The sequence below is a fragment of the Gavia stellata genome, chromosome 4 (genome assembly GCF_030936135.1).
Source record: "Gavia stellata isolate bGavSte3 chromosome 4, bGavSte3.hap2, whole genome shotgun sequence".
NCBI classification, from domain to species: Eukaryota; Metazoa; Chordata; class Aves; order Gaviiformes; family Gaviidae; genus Gavia; species Gavia stellata.
The window spans coordinates 70438004-70458045 of record NC_082597.1 but is presented as its reverse complement, the minus strand read 5'-3'; the positions used below and the strand labels follow the sequence as shown (position 1 = coordinate 70458045).

The window sequence follows — 20042 nt, the reverse complement described above, 5'->3', positions numbered from 1 at the left end:
AGTTGTATAAAATACATGTGCAATATACCCTAGAGCACCTATTAAATGATACCACTTGCAAGACACCCCAAATAAAGATCTACATAAAGATGGCACCAGTTCTTCTGCTGGCCAAGGAGCTTTGGAGAAGACACAAACTCGTAACCTGCTTCTTTCAAACAAAATGGTGTCACAAAAGACGTTAGAAAAGCTCTGCCCAAAGCAAAGTGTTGTATAGGGAATACATATGATTGGAACGTCTGAAGGATGTGCACATACTGGCAACAGATCTGAATTTTTACTATCTTTGCTACTGCTTTAAGTCAATATTATTTTGGTATTTACGTTAAAAAGGAGACAGAAATATCTTTGGAGATGACTAAGCAGTTTCTTGATTTCTATTAAGTATCAAAAAGCAGTCCTGCCAATTTATTAATATTTAAGCTTCTACAACTTAATATGAACTTGGTTCCAAGAACTACATAGGTCTCCTTAAAGTATGTGTAGCAAGAAGTCAACGCTGTGCCAGCTGGCAGATTAAACAAGCCATTAAAGTAGGCTCCTACTGAATTTAAAGGATTGTTTTTCATCTTTTCCCTCTCTATATCCAGATGTATTATTTAGGGAATATTTTCCAGCCCCAGTAAGAAAAGTAAAAGAAATGCCCTTGGCACTTAATGAGTTTTTCCTCCGATGTGGTCTCCTGCTGCACTTGGAATTTATTCCATTACTGTATGGCTTGCAATGGTCCCAAAATACCTCTGACTGTATGAAAAGACAGGGAAAGCGTGTTTGGGGTAGGTATGGTTCTTCACTCAAAAGCAGGGACAGCCTGGGGTGATTGATCATAGGGGATGGCTTCATTCAGACCATCGTTATTCCGGCATGCAACCCCACGACCCATGCCCTGCAGCCCCTTGTGTAGGAGACCAGCACTGTTACCTGCAAGTTATAGCTGGGAAAAGCGGAGCACACTAGCGTTAAGGACAAGGCCAACACCGGCCTGGAACAGGTTGGCAGAGCAGCTCATTTCTCTGCAGCCCCTGCAGGACTTCAGTGATGAGAAAAAAACCGTGGTAAAACCCTGTGCCATCACAGAACAGAGGCCTTCAGCATATCATTTTTCCTTCAGAGGTTCAAATGCTTATTTGAACTTTGTTAAAGCTATCTGAACTTCATGAAATAGCACTATTCAAAGTAAGAATGAGCCTAGAATAAACTCTGGTATTAAACCAGCCCTAGTGTCGTCCATAACAGTTCTGTAACAGCATTTCAGATAAAAGCGCCCCGTATAACAGTTTTCCAGATAAAACCTCCAAAAGATCAGAGTTGTTCCTGCTCCCTGTGGCCATTTCAGACTGACTGGAACTACTGGCAGCTGAAGGAGGAGCCCTGGCTTTTGAAATGCCTGGAAAATAATTTTATAAAAATTGAAATAGAGAAAAACACCACCTAGGCCTCCCTCAGCATTTCAGTTGCTGGGTAGTAAAATGAGTTCAGTCCCATAAACTTGCTACTGAACTAGAAAACAAAAGGGCCTTAAACACAAGTATAGGCACACAGCCAGGGGCTGAGATAGCCAGCTCTGGAGCTTGACCGTGACTCAGAGCATCTCCTTCCCCAGGAGCAAGAAGCCCCTCCAGGCAGACCCAGCAACCATCTTGGCCCATGCAACAACTTCAGAATTTGGCTCAAACAGAGTTTAATTTGCCAAAATTGTTCTGGAGGTCACAAACATTCCCTGCCCGCTTCTTAAGGGGCAGTTTAATTCTTAATTGTATAAAGCCGGAGTGTAAAAACTGTATTTTGCATGTACTCTTTGTTTCTAATACTCAATATCAGTAAGGGGACTCCCTTGCTTGGCTAGCAGTCGGGATTTATTAGACCTTTTATGATGATTCTTTCTGGTGTGTAGATATATGATGAATCTCAGATGTTTAAATAGCATATAACAGTGCTCCATTGACCTTGCTGAGTACAGTTGGAGGGAAAGAAAGGTAATTTTCCTCAAAGAAATGTTAAAAATGTGTCTCCACTATAGCACAGATGCAGAGGATAAAGAAACTCCAGAGGGATTAAAATATTTTAGATTAATTTGGAAGAAGGCCACATTGTGTAAAGCCTAGTTAGTTTGGGCCTTTCCAATTCCACGCCATATAAACAAACCCATTTAAACTGCATTTGTTAGAAGGAATGTTTAAAAAAAAAAAATCCCCCAAAGTAGTTGTAACTCAAATGACCTCCAGTTCTGTATTCTTTTCTTACTGCCTAAAGAACAAACATATGTACAATATATTCTAGCCAGAGCTTGTGCAGTTGCTGCATGATTCATACTGCTTGAAAATTAAGTCATTTAAGTAAAGGGATTCTGGCTCCCTCAAGCAAGGGTTTAAAACTGAAGCAAGGTTAGATCTGTTTGGTTTTGGAGCTAGTTTCCATACTTCGAACAAGACCGTTGCTCATAGATCTTTGCTTTAGGCTTGGTGGAAGGAAGTGAAAGAAGAAAGGAAATTGAAAGGTTGAGATGGAAAGAAAGGAAAAGAGGGAAAAAGAAAAGAACCCATAACATCAACACAACTATATAAGGACTAACATAATGTTCAGTGTGCCACTGTCTGGCAGGAGCAAGTCCTTAATATTTACTCACTTGCAAGATCAAATTTTGTCCTTCTTACTCACACCAAATAGAGTTTTTGCCTACAAAGTCTTCCAAAGAGACAAGTCACAGAGTGCAGTACTAAATAACCATAAAAAGTAAACGCTTGCTGACCCTTATGAGTTAATCAAGTTGAGACACAAAGGAATATGAGAGTAGCAGTGAGCCAGCCAGAGAGGTAACAGCATGAAACACACAGTGAGTCATTTTGCGTGATTGGCATCTACAAAAGAGCGGGCACTTAAAGGAAAGGGACTTTCCTAATCATAAATCATAAATCCCATAGCAACTCAACATGAGGAATACCCTCCTATCTGCCATGTGGATGAAGAGAGCTCCCCAGCAGTCCCTGGCCTCCTTGAGTTCTTGAAAATGTACCCCTGTATTTGACCATAACTCAGTCACTGTGCAAATTCCTCTCCCCTCAGAGGACTTGAGGCAGCTGGCCCAGACAATATATTGTCTGCTCTCTCCCAAATACCCAAAGGAGCCAACATCATTTCACCACCGACTGTAACCATCATGGAGAGGAATATGGCAATTTGATCGAAGTTCAGAACAATACAACTCAGCAGTTTAGAATACAAAATGAGCAAAAATGTAATTTTCATTACAAGTAATGCACTTTCAGAGAATAAAAAGTTTAATTTAAATTCTGGGATTTGAGGCTAGCATCCTTCTCTTACTTAAGTTATTATGAGATGTTCTGAATATGATATTGCAAGAGGCTATGATGGTTCTGACTTTATGGCCATAAAATTCAACTGTGATGATGGTTTCTGCAGCTATCATACATTTGATAGCACATCATTTGCTTGTTACTAGTTTAAGTTTTCCATGCGATCTTTTTCCTCTTGGTGGTTACTGCACATTAGCGATAAACACATTCTCCAGCATCTCCTGCATATTTTTACTTTGATTGCATCTGTAACCAGCCCTGTGCTCCCATGTTGAGGCATGAATGGAAGGGATACATTAAGCTCTCTTTGGAGATACTCCAGGATTGCAGGGATATAACGATAACCAGAAAGCTGGCCAAGGGGATTTTTACATCATCAAAAAATCAAATCAGAATGTAGAACTTCTTGTGGTTGGGTTTTGTTCTTCAAATGTCATGTATGGACCTTTGTTGACATACCACTCTACACATTCATGAAAACAAGATGTTCTCTAGTCACTTAAACTATCACTGTAAAACATTTTAAGTAAATACTTCACATAATTTCAGAAACAGATGCTAGATAGTAAAATTGCATGTTTGCAAAAGAAATGGCCAAGACCTATTTATTAACGCTTGGAATTTTCTATTTTGTACTTCACATTATCACCAGCACTGGCACGAAAAACACAACAGCTATTACATCCTAAGCTTTCCTTTTGAAATGTATTTATTTTTTAAATTTACTCCAAGAAGTTTATGAGTAGAAATTAGTATTTTTTAACACTCTTAACTCTGCCCTTTCACTCATATGCCTGCTACAATTCTACATCCATGTTTTATTCTTTTCTGCATCTTCAGGAGGATTTGCGTTTGTCTGCTCTACCATCTCACATAGTAGCTTATATAGAGGCTCCTCCACTCTGTGTAGAAAGACACACAGGACTTATGTGATAATTTCTGCCATGACCAAAATATCATCAAATCATCCTAACTTCCACCTGTCTGAAACAGAAGTTACGCTCTGCAGAAATATTTCCCACTTTCACCTTAGCCATGGCATCCTTCCTTTGTGGAGTACTACTTAAAATTCGGAAGGAGCAATGCCGTTCACACTGCTTATAGTCCTAAAGTTACTGCATGGCCCCTTAAAAAAAAAAAAATCCACTTCTGAAATGTACCTCTTTTGGGAAGCTTTCTTTTTCAGTTTAGCATCAACACTGATAACAATTAATCTAAGAAATTTTATAAGATATTCAGCCTAAATTTTGCTTCTCTTAATAGTTCTAGCCTAAATGTCGGTCATCATAGTACTCCTAGTTAGACACTAGTATACTAAAAACATGACTCCATTCTTAATATTGCCCCTTTCCTGATTGATTCACATGGAGTATGTCTGTTATCTGTAGTAATAAATTTTGAAGCCTTACTGGCTGTTAGTCAAGTGGCAGAAGTAAGATTAATTTGCTTGCTTAATAAATCACATTGTTGCAGTTTAGTTACAGCTACAGCCAACTTTATGTTGCCTGAGGTGGTCAGGGGATGTGTTGAGGTCATACAGATACACAGCGGGGATGCAGATGTACAGTGATGTAAAGTCACCCAAATGGCTTTGCTCAGAGCCATTTCAGTTTACGAGTAGGCTTTATGAGCTCTGGTAACAAGGGAACCCCCCAGCTGCTTCCACACAAAGCTCCTCAGGTGCATCAACTCTGTGTTTCCATCCCCTGGGCTCCTGGCACCCTCCTCACTCAGGCACTGGATGCAGTAGGGAAGCTGCGCACAGCCACCTAGCACCAGAAATGAGTTAAGACCCAAGATGTGAGTGCAGAGGGCTGGCTCTGGTGTCCCTGCATCCATGTCAGGACTAATCAGCTGACTCAATAAACTATACTCAGTTAACGCTGATTGTTAGTTTGTTAAAGACTATGTAGACCTAGTTGGTATGGAATAAAACCCCCTGAAAATTCTGGTAAGAAAAAAAAATAACTGGAGGGAACGAATAAAAATAATTAATGAAATTAAATTTTACTTTGACATTTGTGATTTTTTTTTTTTTTTGCAGACTTTTCTCAGGTTTTGCTGTTCAGTATTCTTTTTTTATACTTGTAAAGAAAATAGTACTTAGATTTTCCTCAGTTTTAACACAAGGCAAAAACATGAGAGATATTTGTCTTTCAGTGATAAAACTAGTGAAAATAGAACACTTATGATAACCCTGCCTTTGAAAAACATCGGTAAAAAGCTCCCCGAGCTCCATGAACAAGTTGCAGACTGCACATGTCACATAACTAAGGACTACAATTTTTTGCCTGAGGCTGCCACATTTAACAAAGGGAAACACTGCTTTCAACAAAAGATGCTATTCTAGTTATGTGCCCTTTTACCCTGTCAGAGAAACAGCTGGTATCATAAAGTCACACCTAATTTGTATCATGTCTGCACTAACAGTCGGATTCAGTTTGTATCAAACTTTCAAAGTTGGACTTAATACCAGTTGATGGACAACAGCTTTTCTTGCCTCCCCCCTTCTCAAAACGTGTTTAAACATTGCCTCCCACAAAAAACCCCCACAATATTCAAAATACAAATGGAATCTTTAACATGTTTCACATAACCATAATATATGAAGATGTTTAAAACTAGTGAATTTTAAAAAAAAAAATCCTAAAGAAGGGTGAGAAAATTACACCAGCAGTTCTGAAGTTCTGTGACAAATAAATAGTCCTTTAAGACAGACATGTGGGTACCAAGTGTAATGGACAAGAAATTTCTCTTAAAAAGAAAAGAAAAAACCCGCAACTTACTTGCCTCAGGTAATCTCTTGCAGTTTGGGGTATCTGTTCTCCTAAAAAAAATTCAGTCTGCCTGCAGAGACTTTAAGGGCTTTTTCAAGGTCAGCACTGAACAATTTAGGGAAGGCCAATTTCACTTTAAGGGACCTGTTTCTCATTTATGCTATTAAATGTCATCTACCCTCATTTTAAGATCCCCGAAGCAGAATGCCTGAACTGTGTAAAGGGACTTTAGTGAAAGTGAGAGTCAGGCCAAAGTCTTAACAGCTCCAAACCCGCAGCGCTCGTGTGAGAAAGAGCTGCAAAGACCAGGCTCTTCTTGGAAAACAGGCATGGGGGAACATCCAGAGATTAGGAGTTCAAGCTCGGTTCAGATAAACATCTAACAGTGCTGGTGCATTTCTGAGGCTACCCTCCACAGCACCTGAGTCTACAACATTAGCTGGAGACAAGATATTCTTTTGAGATTTCAGCTACTTCCCACTTCCAGATGACCTAGAAGTATTTGACCAAGGTTCTTTCATCCCACGATCTGAAAGCGTCACTGAAATGTAGGCAAGGAAAGTCTCACAACATCCTGGGAAGTAGGGAATTTTTTTTTAATTTTGGGGTTTTTTTAATGCTGCACAGTATAATGATTATCAGGGTTCTGAACAATTGGCCCCATTTATCAGAAAGAGACTGGTCTGCTCCGTAAACTTACATACACCAAGTGAACAACATCCCTGGGAAGTTCAAAGCAGCAGTATCACTAATGCAGTTTTAAAGTGACAGGAGAGCTTACTGTGACGGAGCTGAGAAAGAGCTGTTGTCAATGAAGACTGAAGAATCCCAGCTCCCAGCCTATCTTTCCCTCAGTGCACGCATTTCCTGCCTTAGAAGGCTAATATTGTGCAGAAGACAGTAAGATACAGCTTCTGCTGTGCCTAAGCTGTGCTTGGCACTGCTCTCTGATGGACTCCTTGCCAGCGAACAGAGCCAAAGCGCAGCATGCTCCTGCCACATCCTCTCCAGTGAGCTATATCTGCTCTCTACCTACTGGGAAGATGCAGATAATCAACTCCACTCCCATCACTCTGAGCACAGCAGTGACTCTGCCCCTAGATATGATCCCTGTGCTTGTTCAGATTTTTTTTTTTTTTTTAATGTTCTTAAACCTCTGTCTGGCAAGGCATGGTTTATTAGAAGCAGATTTCTCTTCAACTACTCAGTGTGTCAGTTTACAATTCCTAGGTGGTGTAATTCCTGGAAAATAAAAAATGTTCTTCATCCAAAATTTTAGATGAGTCACAGCAGGTTTACTTGTTTTGGTTCACCCTTAAATGAAGCACAACTTTCTATATCTAAATGATGCTCCGGTTTCCTTTGTTTCAGCTGCCTGTTAGCTCCAAATTTCTTAAAAGCAATAAGACTTTTCTAGCAAATGATGCCCACCAATAGGATTGGGCAGCCAAAGGCAGCCATCACATTTTCATGGGACTGTGAATTGCATCAGGAAGAATGACACTACTACTTCCCAAGCTTGATCCCCTGGTATTAAACCAGACAAAACTCTGAATAGTTGTCTCTACCACCTCTTCAGGAATGCAACACAACACAAAAACCACCAGGTTCTCGTCTCTCACAAAAGAGCTTTTACCAAAAAGTTCCCTGGCTGCATGTGGCGGTCACCTGAAGTCCCAGAAGCTACAGGGAACTTTGGTAAGTTTGAATGCTGCACCTCCTTTTCCAAGCAGCAGAGTGGACAGACGAGAGAAGGAAGACCCTACGCTCATCTCAGTTTAATTCATCACAATAAAGCCATAGAAAAATGTCTTCAGAGACTTTACAGAAATGCTTTTGGTCTTGAATATTTAAGAGAAAAGCTGACCAAAATCTTTCTTACACAATGTTTCCTAATGGCAAACATCTTGACTTTTAACAAAATGTAAATTTCCAAGGAAGATAAAAAACAATCGTCCCTAGCTAGTGACTTTGAACCTTAACCTTATGGGGTATCGCTTACTTTTGGAAGTAATTTATATAAGCATGTCTCAGATTGTCTTCCAAAGTCAGATTTGGCTGTATTCAAGAACTAACAGAAGAGTTACAGGACTGTAATCATAATACTAAACTATTTTACTGCTTTGTATGCTCAGATAAAGAGATATGCCTTGTTTCCGGTACTTTATGGAGATAATGCTTGTTTTTTCCTTTCCAAATGAGTGTATTGGTCCACATCATTTGCTTTAATGATTTAATGATTTGCTTTAATGATTTAATGATGTTCAAGGAATGTGTGGACATGGCATTGCGGAACGTGGTTTAATGGGCATGGTGGTGTTGGGTTGATGGTTGGACTTGATGATCTTACAGGTCTTTTCCAACCTTAGTGATTCTGTGATTTCTAACGGCAACTAGTGGCCTTTTCCATGGTATTTTCATTCATGTCCCCTAAAGACCATCCTCCTATTCGGCCAGCTTTATAATGTGAAAGAGGAGGTTAAGTGTGGTTCTTCCACCACTTTGACAAGTGCTGTGCAAGCACCATGGGGACTTCAGCACGAGACAGATTACACTCGCCCTGCATCCTACATTTGAAGTAGATGAATAGGTCCCTGAAGGTCAAATTTTCAGATGCAATTTATGCATCAAAATAAGGCACCAGCTCAGAAATACACTGAAGCACAGTCTCAGTTTTGAGGGACTTAAGTCCCTTCTTTCAACACTACAGTCTGCATGCTCAGACATGTCTACAAACACAACTCCAGTTGCTGAGCTGTCAGAAAAACTCTGGAGGGCAGTCACTGCTCTCTTTGAATATCCTATCCTAGGCAGAGGGGGAGAGCACTTGCATTTCTGAACCTATTTGCTTTTGGACAGTATGACCTCCCTTCTCCTTGGGTCAAATTTTAAAGGAATTTAGGTATCTCATAAATGCACCACCCAAGGAAGCACAGAGGAACTTAAATTCAGTGATCTCACTGGAAGAAGTGTTTCATGGGAAATTTTAGAACATTTAGGCTGGTTCTGAATCAGAAAGAAATCCTAATTTCGGAATATCGTCATTTCCTACAAACTGGAAATCCCAGATTGTATCTGGCTTCAGTCTTAAATACTCCCCCCACAAAGGCTTGAAAGTAATACAGAACTCCAAAACGGCAGCCAGGGCAGAGAACAGCATGCAACAATTATCAGCCCATTCAACACTTGCACAAACCTTCTCAGAAGTGCAGGCAAAGTTAAATTCACTTCCCCAAGGACAATGACAAAACCAGCTAAAATGGGCTCAGACCCAGCATTCCTGATGGGGGGGAAGGCTGCTGGAGATGAAAGGCAATGCAACCAGTGTTCAGCCTGCCACCATGTCTCTCCTCCTCCTCCACACTGCTCTTGCCAAAAAAGAAGGGGAATGGAGCAGAGGTACAGAGGAAGAACATGGTCACTCATCAGTGAGAATAAGCAGCTTGCTGTACCCTGAATTAACTGAAGACGATGGTATCTAAGGGACTTGCCTTGACCCTGGTGCAATATTTCTGACCCCATCAGTCTGCTGTCATAGGCACTGCTTAAACTTAGAGTCAGTCCTGGGTTTGTCTCCAGTCTGGAATTTCCGTATATTGAGAGGCTGAAGTTTACACACATTATAAACACTTCCTTTAAATGGTTTGTGAGCCCTCACTTGTTCTGGCAGTGAAAGAACAATGTTTGTAAAAAATGTCTGAGTCTTACAAATTGTAAATAATCAGTAAACACGGTTACTTGGACTCTCACAGACTCCTCAGAGCCTGCTTGTTCTGAAAAGAACAGAAGGCACAACAGAACAGTAACACACCAGCACATGATCTTAACACAAGTAAATATGATTTAAGACTCCCATCGCAAGCAAAAAACTTGCTGAAATCCAGCGGAGAAATAATGGCCATACACCCACAAATTATTACTGTAAAATTCAAAGATTTTTATTTGAAGATAAAATTCAAGATAAAATCCTTTAAATTGACTATTAGTTCTGAAGAAGGTAATCTCTGGTCACACTGGTCCCAGAGGAATAGGAGTCAAGCGTCTGACTGCAGGGCTGTCTACTGATTTTCAGAGGGGTTTCGATCAGCCCCCAAAGAAGCAAGCAAGCACACAGTGGGGAAAAAAAAAATCCAACACAAATGCCTCAATACAAAAAACCCGATACAGAAAAACCCTCTGAATACCACAGGCAAGGAAATCTGTGGTAACTACTTTGATCATACTCACGGGAAGGCAATCAGAGGAAATATTCTGAGCTTTTCAGTAACAAATCAGCTGCTGATGAATTCAAAATGATGACTCCAGAAAATAGAGGTGATCACTGTACAGAAATAGAAAATAAAGAACATTGTTTAGTAATGGCATAATTATTGCACACTCTTCATTTTTCTTTGGTAAAGTCCTCTTTAACAACAACCCTACAAAGGTTTTTTGAAGTATGGAATAAAACAGAAAAATTTTGCAAGAGACTGAAAGAACCCACTATGAACAGCTCTGTAAATTAGATTTTCACAAAGCAGACTTTGACTTCCCAAAATCTCTCAAAGTCACTCACTAAAACCTCTTCAAGAAGCGATACAGAGTAATCTGAACATTCTCTTGTGATTAGTAAGAGACAAAGCAAAGCATCAGACCAGCGGTGACTTTTCATAACAGAACAAGTTTTCCAGCGTACCTCCCTAAGGATCTATACTGAGACCAGTAGTATTCAACATATTCATAAAAGCACTCTGCAAAAGCAGATGAACAGTGAGAAGACAAAGTCTGCAGATGATACAAAATTATTCATTGTAATAAAACCTAAAGTCAATACAAAGAACTGGGGAAAGAGTTCATAGTAATTTCTACAGACAGACTGAATTCAGTGTTCATAAGTAAAGGTACAGGGGGAAAAAACCTTATATCTGTATGCACACAGTAATCAACTCTAAACAAGCCAATAACACTCAAAGATATCTTGGAGACTAAGGAAGAGCTCTCTGAAAATATTAGCTGACTAGCCAGCAGTTGTCAAAAGACAAGTTAAGAATCATTAGAGAAAAATCTAAGTTCTATCTAGGTCACACATACAAGTATATGGTATGTCTATGTTTTCAGTTTTGCATGAAGTTCTGGTTACTTTTTCCTCAAGAAGAGCCTCAGGAAGGGACACCAATAATGATCAGAGCTATGGCACAGTTCCCACCTAGGAGGCTATCTAGAGTATGACTCTTCCATTTGAAAAAGAAAGATGATTGAGGCAAGATACGAGAAAGGTCCTGAATGTTTTTTAAACAGTAAATGTTGTTTATTATTTTACAAGAACTATGATTCAAGAGGAATCAAAGAAATTCATGGAGGATAGTTTCATCATCTATGAGATATCATACTCTGGATGTGACCTCTAGCTTAGAAAGTCCCAAAGCAAAGATCGCCAGACTGGGAGAGCACTTAAAAGGAAGAGCCATTCCACTCTCATCTGCTTTCACTTGCTTTACTGTAACTGACTGTCTCAGGGTCTCAGTCAGAGATAGGATATTAACCTGGATGGACCCTTACTCTGACCCAGCATGACAGCAATTCTATAAATGTGATTTCAGAGAGCAGAACAAATGAGCTCCCACCCTTATACAAAGACAGTACAACAATTTGTGGGTGATCTAGTAGAAACTCATACTGGATACCAGGAAATACAGTAAGAACGAGCTTCATTGAAATGAGGTATTTTTTACCTGAAGACTCACTCTGCATTCAGCTACTACTTGCTAGTATACAGACCCACCAGAGTAAAAATAAAAACTTCTAGATTTTTTTAGAGCGCCTCGCATGATCCATTCTCTTTAGACCCAAGGACCTTCATACAGAACATACTGATGCCAATAGAGGAAACTGATTATTTAAAAATCACTGAATCCTATTTTCAGTAATTTAAGATCATAATGTGGGGTCATTACTTGTATTAATTTCTGCTTATTAACTGGAAACTCATGGACTTTTGACATAAATGACTATTCAGCAATTTCAAAAACAATTTTCCAGTCTGGTCTCTAGGTTTTATAGACACCTGTCAGTGATTTATATTATTGAAAACCTTGGGGTGGCCAAAGCCAAGATTTTGATTCATTCCATTAGAAGTTTCAGTATTAGATTCAAAAGAGATCTCAATCCCCTTTTGATGCTTGGAGTTACTATGCAAGTATCACATAGCAGAAAACAGCAATGTAAGAGGACATCCCTAATCATCAAGGTCTGAAAAGAGCAACCAAGAGCTTCAAGTCATGTTCCTCTCACTGGTTACTCCTGCTTACAGCGAGAGCAGACTGGGCTCTGTCAGTCCACAGAGCTCCAACTCATTAACAGCATGAAAGTCCTTCCAGGTCACTGAATTAATTCAAATTTTTTCACTAACTTGAAAAGCTGATTTTGCCCATTTCTATTGTTTAGTGTGCCTCACTTGACTCTCAGCAGGCATAACTTCATGACATTCAGATCATGCCTTAGGAGGATCCTGGGTCTAAAAGTCTTTTTCAGCTTCAGACCGTTTGCTCTCTTTCAATCTCTTCAAGATTTTTTTTTTTTTTTTAATGGAGACAACCCCCGAAGATTTTCCTTTTCTTTCCTGCAGTCACAAAGCCCTCTTCTGCTATTCCTATCGTATTTTCTCTATCCTAAAGCAACATTTTTCTGAATTGAGCTTAACTTAATTTGCAGTATCAATAAAATGACTGAAATATGCTCTCTCACTATTTGCTATCCAAAAGAACCTCCATCAACACCACAATTCCATTGTGAGCTGACTGTGAAGGGCTAAGAACAATTTAACAAACAGGAAATTTCCTTACAACTTAAGCATGAGGTAAGTTCAGGTCCAGGTCAGAAACGAGGCTCCATAAATCTAAACCCTCCAATCCAAGAAACATCACTAGGGTTTGGACACATTTTGGGCTGTAATCTTCAGTGGTAAAATTGGCACAATTTTTACTGATTCTTCAGTCCTTCGAATTCCCCTGACCATAAACAGTGGGTTCATGTTCTGTTCTCATTCACGCAATGGCATTAACAGCATTGCGGACCTAGGCACACACCCAGCACTGCACATTCAAGCACACAATGGAACTCAATTTCCAGCTAATATAGGTACTAGATTCTCAGCTAATGTAGGTCAATATCCATTAAATGCAATTTTAATACAGAAATGCTTTTATCAGAAGCATGGTGGAAGTACTTTGTGGTTTAAGAAATGAGGAAGTTGTTTAAATTTGGGGTTTTTGATTAAAAGTTTATGCGCCCACACACAAAAGAAAAGCATGGTTTCACTCCCCTCTACTGTGTTAATGAATCTGGTTCCATTATACCGGGTAGCTTTGAATGGAAATGAAGTTATGGAGCCCAGTTACTGAAACTGTGTGCTGCTCCATTTTATCCAATACCTCAACAGCTAGGGCTGTGACAGGGTTCAGATCTCATGTCTTCTTGTCGGGATTTTAGCCTACATCTTCCAAAGGACACCCTAGCACGAGGATGTTCTTCCACATCCTCTCCTACCAGCGATAGGGCTAAGAGTATATGGGGAATTGTAACACACTAGACTGAAGATCTGACTAGCTCCGTATCCTGGCTCCGGCAGTGGCCAGTATCAGATGTTTAGGGTAGAACATAAGAAGAGGGAAAGCATATAATGGTGCTTCCCACTAATACTCTACAACAGCTTGTAACTTCCAGAATGCCCAAGTCAAAGGTGGCAGCTGTGTATTTACTTATCTCCATGGCAGCTTTTTTCCATTATTATTTCCAGTAGCTGCCAACACTCAGCAAAATCCCATAACAGTGTCCCACAACTTAATTAAGTGCTATGTGAAGATATAGTTCACTTTGGACAAGTAATTAAACCTTCAGACTGACACAAGGACTCAGCTATGCCACTTCCCAGCTGAAGGCTCATTCACCTAATGCACAGTTAGGTGTGGTATGCACATAAGTATTCCTTGTTGCATCACATATAATGGAGCAATCCCAAATTGTCCAACAGCAAGGTGATTAAGAAGTTGTTTCGGGAATAGCACCACCTGGGTTTCAGTCCCAATTACATATTTAATGATTTAGGAAAGTGAAATAACATCAGTGGGAGAGAGTGGAAGCACCATAAAGAATAGTTGGAGAGTGCACTTTACAGTTCTTTTGGACAAAAGAGGTAACCCAGCCTACCTACTGGATTCTTAGTAATCTATTAGATTAAAGAAGGATTTTATCCTCCAGTCTTTAAAAACAGCAAATCATTTCACAGAATAGTTTAGGTTGGAAGGCAACTCTGGAGATCATCTAGTCCAATTCCCTGCTCAAAGTTGGCTGCCCAGGATCATGTCCAGTTGGGGTTTGAATATCTCCAAGGATGGAGAATCCACAGCCTCCTGGGAAATCTGTTCCAGTGTTGATCACTTACATTAATAAAGTTTTTCTTTACAATTAAATGGAATTTTCTGTATTTCAATTTGTGTCCCTTTCCTCATGTCCTTTCACTGGGTACCATTCAGAAGAGACTGGTTCCATCTTTTTTGTTGTCATCTGTCCCCCCCTCCCATAGTCAGAGTCACAGTGTGTGACAGCCATAGAGTGGCTGTTAAACTTGAATGTCATTCAAGTTACAGCTAGGAATTTTTACCCATAGATTTCAGTATTGGCTCTTGTGCAAATTATTTTTTTCCCCTCAAGCTGTGAAAATGAGAGCAGGAAACCACCTTTTAAAAAATGGTCTATGTAAACTATTTCTTTATTTGCCCCTTTCTTCCAGATCTCCTTTTCTCCTTTTGATTTTTATGTTGTCAGGGTTGCCATGTGGTTCATTTACTTACGAAGACATTACAGAGGGAGCACTTAAGTAAAACTTTTCAACTTTTCCTCAGATGTGCTATGTGCACAGGCATTTTCTTACAGTGTTTGGCAAACAAGTGTTGCCAATAGAAGAGGGGAACAGGAAACCTCAAACTCATCCATTACTATCTAAACAGGTACCCAAGGAATTTGTTTTCTAGGATGACCTAAAAAGGGGAGGTGCGTTGTCTCCTGTGAACTGCTTGCCTAAGCACTTACAAGCAGCTTATCAGTACAAAACATCAGCATTCAAAGTAAATAAAAATGCCTCTCAGGCAACAATACACTTAAGTTAGAGTTTAATTCAAAAACCACAGTCAAAGCCCATTGACTTCAGGCTAAGCACACATTTATGTGCCCTGCTGAACATGGACAGTTTGCTGTCCTTGAGCTTTACTTCCCAGAGGGCTGCAGCCATCTCCTAGTTATCAATTTTTCTGTTAGTGTTAGGAGTGCAGTAGTATCATCCAGCCCCAGCTTTCTGGGTGCTATACAAACAGTAGAACAAAAAGGTAATTCTTACTTGTAAAGAGTTTATTATCCAGGTACAAGAGGGATGAAGGTACACATTAGAAATTTCTGATCTAATAGCTAACTCTCAATGAACTTAATCTAACATTATGTTATATATGTAAATATATTTTTAAAGAAAGGGTTTAGAGTTCAAGTGCCATCTTAATCTCAGCTGAAGAATGACCATTAAGGTACAGCCCACAGGTCTTCAAGGAAATACTTTCATCTTTCAAACACGTAGCTACATGTATATACCATTGTTAGTTTTCAAATGTTATGAAGCACTTAGACCATTACAGCTTCATTTTTCTGTGGCCTCATCTGAAGGGGATTTCAGCACTGCAGAAAAGTATAATAAGTAGAGATTCATAGGGAGAATGTGAGCTGTAGGAAGAAGTTTCCCACCCTATTATATTTTCTGGTTGAACCACACAGGCTGCATTACATACAGGGCTGATAGCCCTGATTCTCCAGATGTGTTCAGGGTCTGGAGGTAGAGTCAGGGAGAGGAAAAGCATGCCATCAGCAGAGCCTCTTCCAGCCCAGCTGCAGAATATATTGGAGATCTAAAGAGCAGGGAGGAAAGAAATCCTTCTCCAACATCCACCCACCCTTTGCAGTTCAACTCCTTGGGGCCCCGCTGGACCTCACTTTCAATCCATTTCCAATGCCATGGGCATAGCAGTACACAGAATGGTTCCCCAGAGCAGGACTTGGGGGCACCCTGAGCACACCCCATCCCATGTATTAAGCTGCTCAATGAATGTTCTTAATTACAAATTCAAATCAGAGCTTACAATCATGATTGGTTTTTAAAATAATGCCAGACAGCCATACACATTAGGGGAGAAAGTCTGTAAAGGAGAAAGATCTGTATCTTCCCTTCAGCCAAGCTCCTAATAACCTTTTAAACAGCAACTCATCTGACATACAACATTTCATAAAATTACATATTTCTTCTCCACCATCTTAAAATGCCAGTTATCCTTACACTGACCTCAGCAGTAGAACACCCTAATACTTTGGAGAACAGTCACTCCTCTCACATGCACAATGATACTCCTGCAATAGAAGTGAACATCTTTTGAATACAATGACTGCCCTACATACAGGCTTTCATTTTGCATGTCTTGGCATGAGACAGAAAAGAAAGAGAACTGCTTCCTGAGGTTAAACACAACCAAAAGGAGGACTAGATACAGCTCATGCTGAGTGGAAGCAGATTGCAATATCTTTGCATGGCTATTCTTGAAAGTATAGGCTAACGAATAAGCAAACTATGTGTACATCTGAGCAAATGTGGGCTGGAACATCATCCTCAGCCATGCAAATGTAGCACTTGCTTCCTTCTTCGGCCACATTCATGCTACTAAGCAGAAACCATTTGCTAACCACACAGCAGTGGCATTCACATTAGCAGAAAACCAGACTCCTTGTCTCTTCCTGCTTTGATCAGCAGTTACTGCCCACAGGAATAAACAGGGGTTGTGTTCTTCACTTCCTCCGTGCAGGGTCTGCTGTTCTCACATGGACATCAGCAGCAGCAAGAACAGGCCAAGCCTGTTCCAGAATAGCCATTTGTCCTCATGTAAACCTGTCTCCCCAATAGAGCAGCAACATGCACAGCAAGGAAAAGACAATTCAAGGAGGGGTTTCCACCTTCAAACTGGGATCTGGAAGAATAAATATTTTAAAATTTAAAACCCAAAGCTTTCCTTATCCCTTTTTGATCATCTGGAGATTGAACACAAGCTCATCATCAGCAGTGGATACAGGCATGTCTGCTACAGAGGGAAACCATTTACTACTAATAAGAAGTCCCAAATTCCTTGCAAATTCGTTGTCCCTTTCAGAAAAGGGTTACAGAAAGCTTAGAGCTCTAATCCAAATTATTAGTAATCCACAAAGAATACTGCAAATAATTCAGAAAATAGTCGCTTGCAACAGACAGCAAATGGAAACTGGCTGCTTTAAAGCATATTTTGACAGCTGCTAGCATCATTCAACACGACAGATGAAAGAATTTGCTCAAAACAAGCAGAGTAGGGCAGCTAGAATGAGTCTGTAATAACAAAAAGGTTGTCTCTTGTAAAAGCTCTGATTTTCTCCTCTCCTGAGTCTTCTTCGGTTATTGAATGTAAACACACTGCTGGGATGGGTGTCAGGAAAGTGGGAGCTGCAGGAAAAATTCTACAGGCTGTATCCTTTTCGGGGAAGTTTAACTAATGCTGCTTCTGAGAATTCTGATTGACAGGATTAGTGCCAGCACTAAAAGTTACTATTTGTGGATCCTGGAACTCACAGCTCCCATAAAAATAAAGCAGTTTAGAAAAGAGCTTTGTGCAAATGAAGGCATTCCCTCAGCAGGGAAGGTTCATGTGAACCTCTTCTGTGGCTTCCCTTCACATGGGTTTTTCCGTGGAGATGGGATAGCAGAAAGTCCCTGGAGAACACCCTCCCCTGGGTGCAGAAGGTTTGATTCAAGATTTCTAGGTTAGTCCTTGGGGAATATTTGTATAATTAGCCAAAATGAATGAATGTTCCCAAACTTTGTGGAGGGGAACATTTGGTTCCACTTTCTTTGCTTTGAGATTTATTTTTGAGATTTATTTTTGAGATTTATTTCAGGTTTGTAAGGAATACCTTTTTCTTTTAGTTTTCCAATTCATACCACCTACTAAGATTATCTTCTAGTATTCTCCTAGTGACACTCAGCCCAAAACATGATTTTACTGCTTTAATCTCTCATAAGAGCTTAGGACAAATGATTAAATCAACCACAAGCATTGCATTTTATTTGATTATTAACAAATCTTTAAGTGCTAACCCAAGTAAACCATCTTTTAGAAGGGGTAAACCATTACATGCCAAAACAAGAAATCAGAAATAAGCAAATGCTGCTCCATTGCAAGAGCAAGGGAAGGACCACAGCATCCCAGTTCACACATGAAGCACCCACCAGTTTGCTGAACCATCTCCCAGAAACTGTGAAATGGAAAAAGAAAAGGTGATTCTTCCTCCTTACTCCATCCCTCTCAATCACCTTCCTCAGACAGGCTGATAAAGTAATTCAGAGACAGCGATTTCTTCCCAGCAATTTTCAGGCACCTCATTTGCATTGTATCTTCACTTTCTTGCCCCATATTTTCCCTGCTCTTCTCCTGCTTTCATATACATCGTGCCTCCCCCACTGTACTCTTCTCCAGCTTCTTTGTTGCTCGTTCCTGCTCACATGCTTTCTACCCCAGACTTTAACCAATTTCTTGCCCCAGATCCTATTGCCCTGCTTCCTCCTAACTCCTTATTGCTAGTTTCCTGATATCTGCTACCTCTCAGTTTCTTGTCCTCATCCCATAGTTCATCATGACAGCAAACTTTATCACCTGTGAAAGGTTAGCATGGCAAGCACCTTTCCTTAAGTAATGTATGTGTTCAGTCCCACCATGGTCATTTTGGATCAGGGAAAATATTTGCAAATACTATGAGGCAGAAATCAGAAATTAATGAGAAGTCTTGAATAATTTCTTAAGAACTCTCAGAACAAACATCATAAGGCTCACAGTGGCATCACAACAGATGTCAACCGTTCCATTTATTATGATAGATACACCTTAGCCAGACTGGCACATAACATCTTATTTATATTTCACCTGTTTATGCATTTCTCAAGAAGTATACAACAAGGGAAGAGCAAACTGGTCCACAGAAAAGAAGAGTCATCACAGAAGTTTTTCCAAAAATCTCCAATCTCTCTCAAAGCCTTTTTGGGCCTTGAAAATGCTTGGATAACATTATTTCTTCAGGCTATAATCATTCACACACATTTGTCCTTGCCTTTCTCATTTCTAACTGAGGCAATATGAGCAGAGCTTAACTTCCACAGAGGAAAAATATAGTACACCAGAATGCTGCCACTTATTCAAGAATAACCAGTGCTAATAACTGTTTAAAGTGACTATACGGAAAGCTTGCAAGTCACGCATCGCAAAGACTGTCCCAGTAGTGATTAATACATATATCTTCTTCCATGGCCTGGTTCCAGTGACCCAACAAACCACTACTTTTATTCTAGCTACTACATTTCTGTCTGGGAATAGCTGTAGATTTGATGCTGTCACAGCTCCCACCGCTGCTGGTAATGTTTAGTATGAACAAATGGTACGTGAACCTTTAAGGCTACAGCATTACTATCTCAACTTTAATTAGCTTAAAAATGCCTGCAGAAAGTACCAGATACTCCTGAATACTCAAGGGCCTCTAAACATCTGCACAAAAACTTAAATTTTAGTCCACTCAGGAAACCAGATTGATTGTTACAGATGGACACCATCTTCTCCACTATATAAGTAATCAGCTCTGTCACATGCTGAGAAATGGATCACCACCCTGACTTCTTCCTGTTCTGCCCCACGGACAGAGGAAATGAAATTGCTGGAGAAGGCACGGCAAGCATATCTATTTTCTAACTTTTCACCTAACGTGCAAACACAAAAACTGGCAGTTTGCAATCCATCATCTGAAGAAAAACCACCAAGGCTGCTTGTCAACCTTCAAACACTACCTGTGTGCTCAGTGATACCTGACCTTTGCC

The 20042-nt window shown here is 40.0% G+C and overlaps 1 protein-coding gene across 1 annotated transcript in view; it reads right to left on the bottom strand.

Moving 5' to 3' along the window:
* Positions 1-10404, bottom strand: part of CALD1 (caldesmon 1) — a 117328-nt gene extending 106924 nt beyond the window's left edge. The window contains exon 1 of the mRNA XM_009817960.2: positions 10319-10404. The gene's annotated coding sequence lies outside the window, so the exon portion shown is untranslated. The remainder of the gene's footprint in view (positions 1-10318) is intronic.
* Between the last annotated feature and the right edge of the window lie 9638 nt (positions 10405-20042).